Source organism: Babylonia areolata, chromosome 4, assembly GCF_041734735.1.
Source record: "Babylonia areolata isolate BAREFJ2019XMU chromosome 4, ASM4173473v1, whole genome shotgun sequence".
Lineage (NCBI taxonomy): Eukaryota > Metazoa > Mollusca > Gastropoda > Neogastropoda > Buccinidae > Babylonia > Babylonia areolata.
Genome location: NC_134879.1, coordinates 38,109,263 through 38,117,960, shown reverse-complemented (window position 1 = coordinate 38,117,960; position 8,698 = coordinate 38,109,263). Strand labels below are relative to the sequence as shown.

At 46.1% G+C, this 8,698-nt stretch overlaps 1 protein-coding gene across 1 annotated transcript in view; it reads right to left on the bottom strand.

Moving 5' to 3' along the window:
• LOC143281145 (apoptosis-stimulating of p53 protein 1-like) overlaps positions 1-3,949 on the bottom strand; it is a 55,887-nt gene extending 51,938 nt beyond the window's left edge. Inside the window, exon 1 of the mRNA XM_076586146.1 lies at positions 3,683-3,949. The gene's annotated coding sequence lies outside the window, so the exon portion shown is untranslated. The remainder of the gene's footprint in view (positions 1-3,682) is intronic.
• Between the last annotated feature and the right edge of the window lie 4,749 nt (positions 3,950-8,698).

Below are 8,698 nucleotides of genomic sequence, written 5' to 3'. Positions count from 1 at the left end.
TTCTGGTTCAGTCTGAGGAAGACATGACGACGTAACTCCTAACTGCATTTAGCTGAAATATCAAAGACAGCGGAAAGCCAGTTGGAGTATAGTTCAGTATTAATTTCCTCTATCTAACTGGCCGACTTTGGTGAGAAGAGAATAATTGTGAAAACTGAAGTTCCCACCTCTGTGCTTATCTCAGAGTTGTGTGTTGGTGAAGGCTGTGGTTTAGAACGGAACAGGCGTGTAAAGCAATGTTGGTGTTCCAGCCTTCAGTGCTTCTGTGTGTCTGTGGGACGTCAGTGGTGAGAATGGTTCTGTGTGTCTGTGTGTCTGTGGGACGTCAGTGGTGAGAATGGTTCTGTGTGTCTGTGTGTCTGTGGGACGTCAGTGGTGAGAATGGTGAGGACCGTGGTGTGTGTGTGTGTGTGTGTGTGTGTGTGTGTGTGTGTGTGTGGTATGCTGTGGTGGTGGTGGTGGTGGTGTGTGTGTAGTACATAATATGTGCGCGCGCGTGTATGTGTGTGTAGTACATGTGTATGCGTGTGTGTGTGTGTGCGTGTGTGAGCGCGTAAACAACACACAAACCACACAGAGCGAGAGAGAGAGAGAGAGAGAGAGAGAGAGAGAGAGAGTGAGAGAGAGAGAGAGAGAGAGAGAGAGAGAGAGAGAGAGAGAGATTGGAAGAGAGGTATGGTAGAGACATCAGTTTCAGTGATAACCTACCCCCTTCCCCCTCTCCCCAACCAGCATACTATCAGTGCTGATGATATTTCCAAGAGGTGCATGACCCGCCACTGATAGCATCCTGCTCAAGTGGATCATCTTTTGTACGTCACACAAATACACCTCTCACCACACATATACCGCACACCACGCACACACACACACCACATTTACCACATACAGACCACACGACAACCACATACATACCACACATATACCACACACACACACACACACACACCGTATACCACACACAAACCACACACATACCACATACATAACACACATATACCACACACACACACATCGTATACCACACACAAACCATACATATACCACATACATACCACAAATATACCACACACCACATACCACACATGCACCACACAAACCCCACATACCACACACATACACCACACGCACACCACATATACATCAGTCACACACATATTCCACACACACACACCACATATATAAGTATAAACCATACACTCCACACATATACCACACACATACCACATGCCACACCAAACACACCACAAACGCAACACTCATGTACTACATACACACGCACGCACACACAGACACAGACACACACACAGACACACACACACACACATAATGAATGAACGCACTCGTGTAAGTGACATACGCATATCCTGTCTCAAAGCGCGTGCTCCTCGCCCCCTACTCTGTAAAACACGCACGTGCACTGTTTTTCCAGTGATCAGCTGTTCGTGTGGTCAACTGTCATGTCTGTCTTCACAGTGCTCTTCACCACAACCTTTCCCCGCTACCACCCCGCTACCTCTTCCCAGCACAGCAGGCTGGTTCTGTGGCGATCCCAGCAATCCAGCAGTCATCAGGATCCCACAAGTAAAGTGTCATGGCAGGTCACCGCCTGGACACTCAGCAGTGGTGGCCCTGCCCTGCGTCACTTTGGAAATGCTCATTGTTTTGGGTTGTTTATTGGTTACTCCCTCCCTCCCCCTCCCTCCCAATTGTTAGGAGGCTGTGACAAGTGTCGCCTGGTGAGCATACACCCCACACCACAAAACACATCAAGCATACACCTCACACCACAAAACACATCAAGCATACATCCCACACCACAAAACACATCAAACATACACCCCACACCACAAAACACATCAAGCATACATCCCACACCACAAAACACATCAAGCACACATCCCACACCACAAAACACATCATATATCGCACACCACAAAACACATCAACCATACATCCTACACCACAGAACATATCATACATCACACACCACAAGACATATCAACAATACATTCCACACCATAAAACACATCAGATTTACATTATCCCACAGGACAAAACACATCAAGCATACATCCCACACAACAAAATACGTCGTACATTCCACACCACAAAACACAGCATGCATCCCACACCACAAAACACATCAAACATAATCCCACACCATTAAACACATCAAGCATACATCATCCCACACCACAAAACACATCAATCATACATCATCCCACACCACAAAACACATCATACATCCTACACCAGAAAACACATCAGTCATACATCCCACACCATAAAACACATCACACATCCCACACCACAAAACACATCATACATCGCACACCACAAAACACATCAACCATACATTCTACACCACAAAACACATCAAGCATACATCATACACCACAAAACACATCCTACATCCAACACCACAAAACACATCAACCATACATCTCATGCCACAAAAGACATCAAGCATGCATCCCACACCACAAAACACATCATATATCGCACACCACAAAACACATCAACCATACATCGCACACCACAAAACACATCAACCATAGATCTCATACCACAACACACATAAGCATGCATCCCACACCACAAAACACATCAACCATACATTGCACACCACAGAACTCATCAACCATACATCTCATACCACAAAACACATCAAGCATACATCCCACACCACAAAACACATCATACATCCCACACCACAAAACACATCACCCATACATCCCACACCACAAAACACATCATACATCCCACACCACAAAACACATCAACCATACATTGCACACCACAAAACACATCAACCATACATCTCATACCACAAAACACATCAAGCATACATCCCACACCACAAAACACATCAAGCATACATCATCCCACACAACAAATCACATCATACATCCCACACCACAAAATACACCAAACATACATTTCACACCACAAAACACATCACATACCCCACACCACAAAACACATCAAGCATACATCCTACATCACAAAACACATGAAGCATACATCCCACACCACAAAACACATCATACATCCCACACAACAAAACACATCATACATCACACACCACAAAATACATCATATATCACACACTGCATGCATGACATGTCATCTATGACATACCTGCACACACTGCATGCATGACATGTCATCTATGACATACCTGGACACACTGCATGCATGACATGTCATCTATGACATACCTGGACACACTGCATGCATGACATGTCATCTATGACATCCTGCACACACTGCATGCATGACATGTCATCTATGACATACCTGCACACACTGCATGCATGACATGTCACCTATGACATACCTGCACACACTACATGCACATGATATCTATGACATACCTGCACACACTACATGCACATGATATCTATGACATACCTGCACACACTACATGCACATGATATCTATGACATACCTGCACACACTACATGCACATGATATCTATGACATACCTGTACACACCACATGCACGACATGTTATCTATGACATACCTGTACACACTACATGTACGACATAATATCTATGACATACCTGCACACACTACACGCATGACATGACATCCAAGGCATACCTGTACACACCGCATGCACGACATATCAGTGACATACCTGTACACATTACATGCACGTCTTACACACCTACCTGGTAATCTGCTGTCAGCGTGTGACTGCATCACCAGCCAGGAGAGTGCAGCTTACTGGTCACTGTCTTCACCACGGACACTGGGGCAGCTTGGAGATTGGAGACTGGAGGTTTCCCACAGCAAAGTTGTTACCTGCAGACTACCCCCACATCTCATAGCACAGCGGCTGGAAGGTACCGACTCACACACAGGGCCCGTTGCCGACACAGTTGTCCCCCCTGCTGGCTGTTGGTGCCTGCAGCCCCGGAGGAGAGCAGAGATGTTTTGGGTTCCATCCCTCCCCCCCCCCTCCCCGGCCCAACCCCTCCACCCCCTCCCCCAGCCTGCACTGTTGTCAGAACGCTGTGTTGAGCTCATCTCCTCGCTGTTAGCTGTGCTGCTATCAAGTGCTCCCCCTCCCTGTGTTCCTGGCTGTCAGTCTGTGTCGTTCTCTGCGTGTTGTGCGTGCTGCACGTGCAGTGTGTGTGAGGGGTCAGTGTACTGACCTATGAACTCACCAGCCATGTCAGTGCATCAATCATTCTCTCGCCTTTCCAAAACTGACAGGCGTGAGCCATCTTCACGACAAGAGGTGAAAGGTGAACTGTGGGTGGGGTGGGGGTAACTCACAGACAACCTCCTCCCCCTCCCCTCCCCGGCTGCACATTTCTGTCAGTTGTGCTATCTCCTGTTTCTACCCCTGTGTTTACCCAGTGCCGACTGGCTACAACTACTGCTGCTGCAGAACACACGCATTCAACACAGCAGGCAAGTGCACGTTACACGTGTGCATGAGTAACAACCTTCCCACCCCCTCCACCCGGCACACAAGGCGAAAAGAGAACGGCCAGCTTCAGAAGGCCGTGGTGGGTGGGGTGGGGGTGGAATGATGTGTCTCAGCATGTGCGGTTTTTGACTGACATCCGCTGCGGCCTCCACATTGACTGATAACAATATTTATCCATTTCTTTTCTTCTTTTTTTTCCCGGGCTTTAATTGATTTCATTATCTGTCTGCTTGCAATAAAAAAAAATCATTTATTTATTCACTAATTTAATAATGTATCCAATTATTTTTTTATGCTTTTTTTCCGCTCAAGGCCTGACTAAGCGCGTTGGGTTACGCTGCTGGTTAGGCATTCATTTAACAAATGTGGTGTAGAGTGTGTAAATTTGTCCGAACGCACGGTGACGCCTCCTTGAGGAACTGAACTGGACTGACAACCATTCGGACCTTCAGTCACCGGCACTGCCAGACTGACCGGGAAGGCAGAGTTCACTTCATGGACATCAATGTCCTGTCATGAACGCTTGTTTCACTTCATCCATGGGGGGGTGGGGTGGGGTGGGGGGTGGGGGTGGGTGGGGGGTTGACATCAACGGAAGGCTGAATTAATTCTTGCGGATTTCGAAGAATGACATGATTTCAAACATGGTAATTTCCAGGATGAAGGCAGGACTTCATACATGGGGATTCCAAAGGACAAACTATTCAGGCCAACACACACACACACACACACACACACACACACACACACACGCGCGCGCGCGCACGCACACACGCAAACACACACACACATGTTCTCTCCGCCCTCAACAACAATGATTGTGTGTGCGTATATATGTGCGCTTTCGAGCTGTGTGTTGAAGGCTGTGGTTTAAAACGGAACAGGCGTGTGAAGCAATGTTGGTGTTCCAGCCTTCAGTGGTTCTGTGTGTCTGTGGGACGTGATGAGAATGGTGAGGGCCTTGGTGTGTGTGTGTGTGTGTGTGTGTGTGTGTGTGTGTGTGTGTTAAAGCGATTCAGAGAGAGAGAGAGAGAGAGAGAGAGAGAGAGATTAAAAGGGAGAGAAATCCTCGATGACGAAGACTTGCAGTGGTTCTGTCCCTTGTACTGTGTGCAGATGTTGACGTTCAGTCCGCGAGAAAGTTCGCGAGGGAGGGAGGGAAGAGGGGGCGGCTTGGTGGTGGGGGTGGGAGGGGAGTTGAGTGACAACACTACACCTATCTAACACTAAATCCAGCACTGCACCTATCTAACACGAAATCCAGCACCACATCTCTCCAACACTGAATCCATCACTACACCTAACAGTCAATCCATCACTACGCCTATCTAACACTCAATCCAGCACTACGCATATCTAACACTCAGTCCAGCACTTCACCTATTTAACACTAAATCCAACACTACATTTATCTAACACTAAATCCAGCACTACACCTATCCAACACTAAATCCAACACTGCACCTATCTAACACTAAGTCCAACACTAAACTTATCCAACTCGAAATCCATTACTACACCTATCCAACACTAAATCCAACATTACACCTATTAATCAGTAAATCCAACACTTCACCTATCCAACACTAAATCCAGCACTGCACCTATCCAACACTAAATCCAACACTACACCTATCTAACACTCAATCCAGCACTACACCTATTTAACACTAAATCCAACATTTCACCTATCTAACACTAAATCCAACATTTCATCTATCTAACACTCAATTCATCACTACATATATCTACTACTCAATCCAGCACTCCACCTATCTAACACTAAATCCAAAACTTCACCTATCACACACTAAATCCAGCACTTCACCTATCACACACTAAATCCAGCACTTCACCTATCACACACTAAATCCAGCACTTCACCTATCTAACACTCAATCCAACATCACACCTATCCAACACTAAATCCATCACTACGTCTATTTAACACTAAATCCAACATTACACCTATTAATCACTAAATCCAACACTTCACCTATCCAACACTCAATCCAAAATCACACCTATTTATCACTAAATCTAACACTTCATATATCCAACACTAAATCCAGCACTACACATATCTAACACTAAATCCAGCACTACACCTATCCAACACTAAACCCAACACTTCATCTCTCTAACACTAACTTCGTCTATCTAATACTAACTTCGTCTATCGAACACTAAATCCAACACTTCATCTATCGAACACTAAATCCAACACTTCATCTATCTAACACTAACCTCGTCTATCTAACACTAAATTCATCTACCTAACACTAAATCCAACACTTCATCTATCGAACACTAAATCCAACACTTCATCTATCGAACACTAAATCCAACACTTCATCTATCGAACACTAAATCCAACACTAAATCCAACACTTCATCTATCGAACATTAAATCCAACACTTCATCTAACACTAAATCCAACACTTCATCTATCTGACACTAACTCCAACGCTTCATCTATCTAACACTAAATCCAACACTTCATCTAACACTAATTCCAACACTTCATCTATCTCACACTAAATCCAACACTACACATATCCAACACTAACTTCGTCTATCTAACACTAAATCCAGCACTACACCTATCGAACACTTCACGGACACCAGCAGAACCACACCACATCATGATGACAGGCAGATGACCAGGTTCTATATTGCACACATGGGAAAAAAATCGAACTCACTATCTTTGAAAAGTGAGACCGTCTGTGCACACACACACACACACACACACACACACACACACACACACCAGACAAAGAAACAGGGAGATACACTGATAGAAAATCAGAGGGAGAGAGAGAGGGGGAGAGAGAGAGAGGAGGTGGGGGGAGGGAGGGAGGAGATGAAAAGCACCATTCCATCACTCACAGAATGCTTGTTTCTCAGAGCAAAGACAGACAAAAGGTGTTGTGTTGTCATATAAAAACAGCTTTAATCGTCCAAGGTGTGCATTATACATGGACAGCTTTAATCGTCCACCCAACGTGTGCATTATACATGGAGTTGATGGCGACACCACAATGGCTTAATTACAGTGACGCCATCAGTGAATTCACTTCAGTGCTTCAAAAAAACCAAACACAGCCACACGCTCTAGTCGATATTTTAGTGTTGCATCACACACTTCAGCAATGGAAACCAAACCAACATAAACCTATGTGCGATATAGTACCTTATCTTCATAGTATGGGGAACTGTACGTGTAAAAACACACACAAAACAAACAAACAAACAAACAAAACCACCACCATCACCGTGCTATGTACAGAGGAGGGCGGTGAACGGTACAGCCAAGGACATGGTGGGAAATAACAGAGGTGAGAGGGGGGAGGGAAAGAGAACAGCATGAAGCACTGTGGACGAGGTGTGGAGGTATACTTGGTGAATACTCTGTGGCTGGAATTAACCCATTTTTCAGGAGGAGAGGAAAAAAAAAAGTTCAGAAAAGCCTGGCAAGTTTGGACAATCATTTAGAGCTGGGTTTGCTGACCTTTTCCTCCAGTTGGTGTTTTGTTGTCATTTTGTTGTCACTGTCATTTTCTCATCAGCCCTCCACACACAGTGCGGCCACACGGAGTGGCCGGGATGTTCACGTGGCCCTACACGGCCAAAAGGTGTTCACGTGGCCCCACATGGCCAAAAGGCGTTCACGAGACCCCACACGGCCAAAAGGTGTTCACGTGGCCCCACATGGCCAAAAGGCGTTCACGTGACCCCACACGGCCAAAAGGCGTTCACGTGACCCCACACGGCCAAAAGGCGTTCACGTGACCCCACACGGCCAAAGTGTGTTCACGTGACCCCACACGGTCAAAAGGTGTTCACGTGACCCCACACGGCCAAAAGCTGTTCATGTGACCCCACACGGCCAAATGCTGTATATAAGCATCCGCTGTGGACACGACACAGTGCAATCACACAGCACTTTCGTCATGGCCTATGGTGACACACCGGCGTCAGACTGGAATGAACTGATTTGTTCAAAACTCACAATGAACACAAAGCATATCTGAAGCTTTGGCTCCATGACAGACAGTAACGACAAGACCTGGACGTCATCAGACTCTTCTTCATTTCATAAACAGATCTGGAATGTTTTCCGTCTTGCCTGAGTGCTGCACGTGCCAGTAGTCACCAGATGACTGCTGGAAATGCTGGCGCTGTTCAACTGGGGCAGGTGTGACACTGCAATGGAGCCAGGGGGACATTGCATTGTGCCATGGA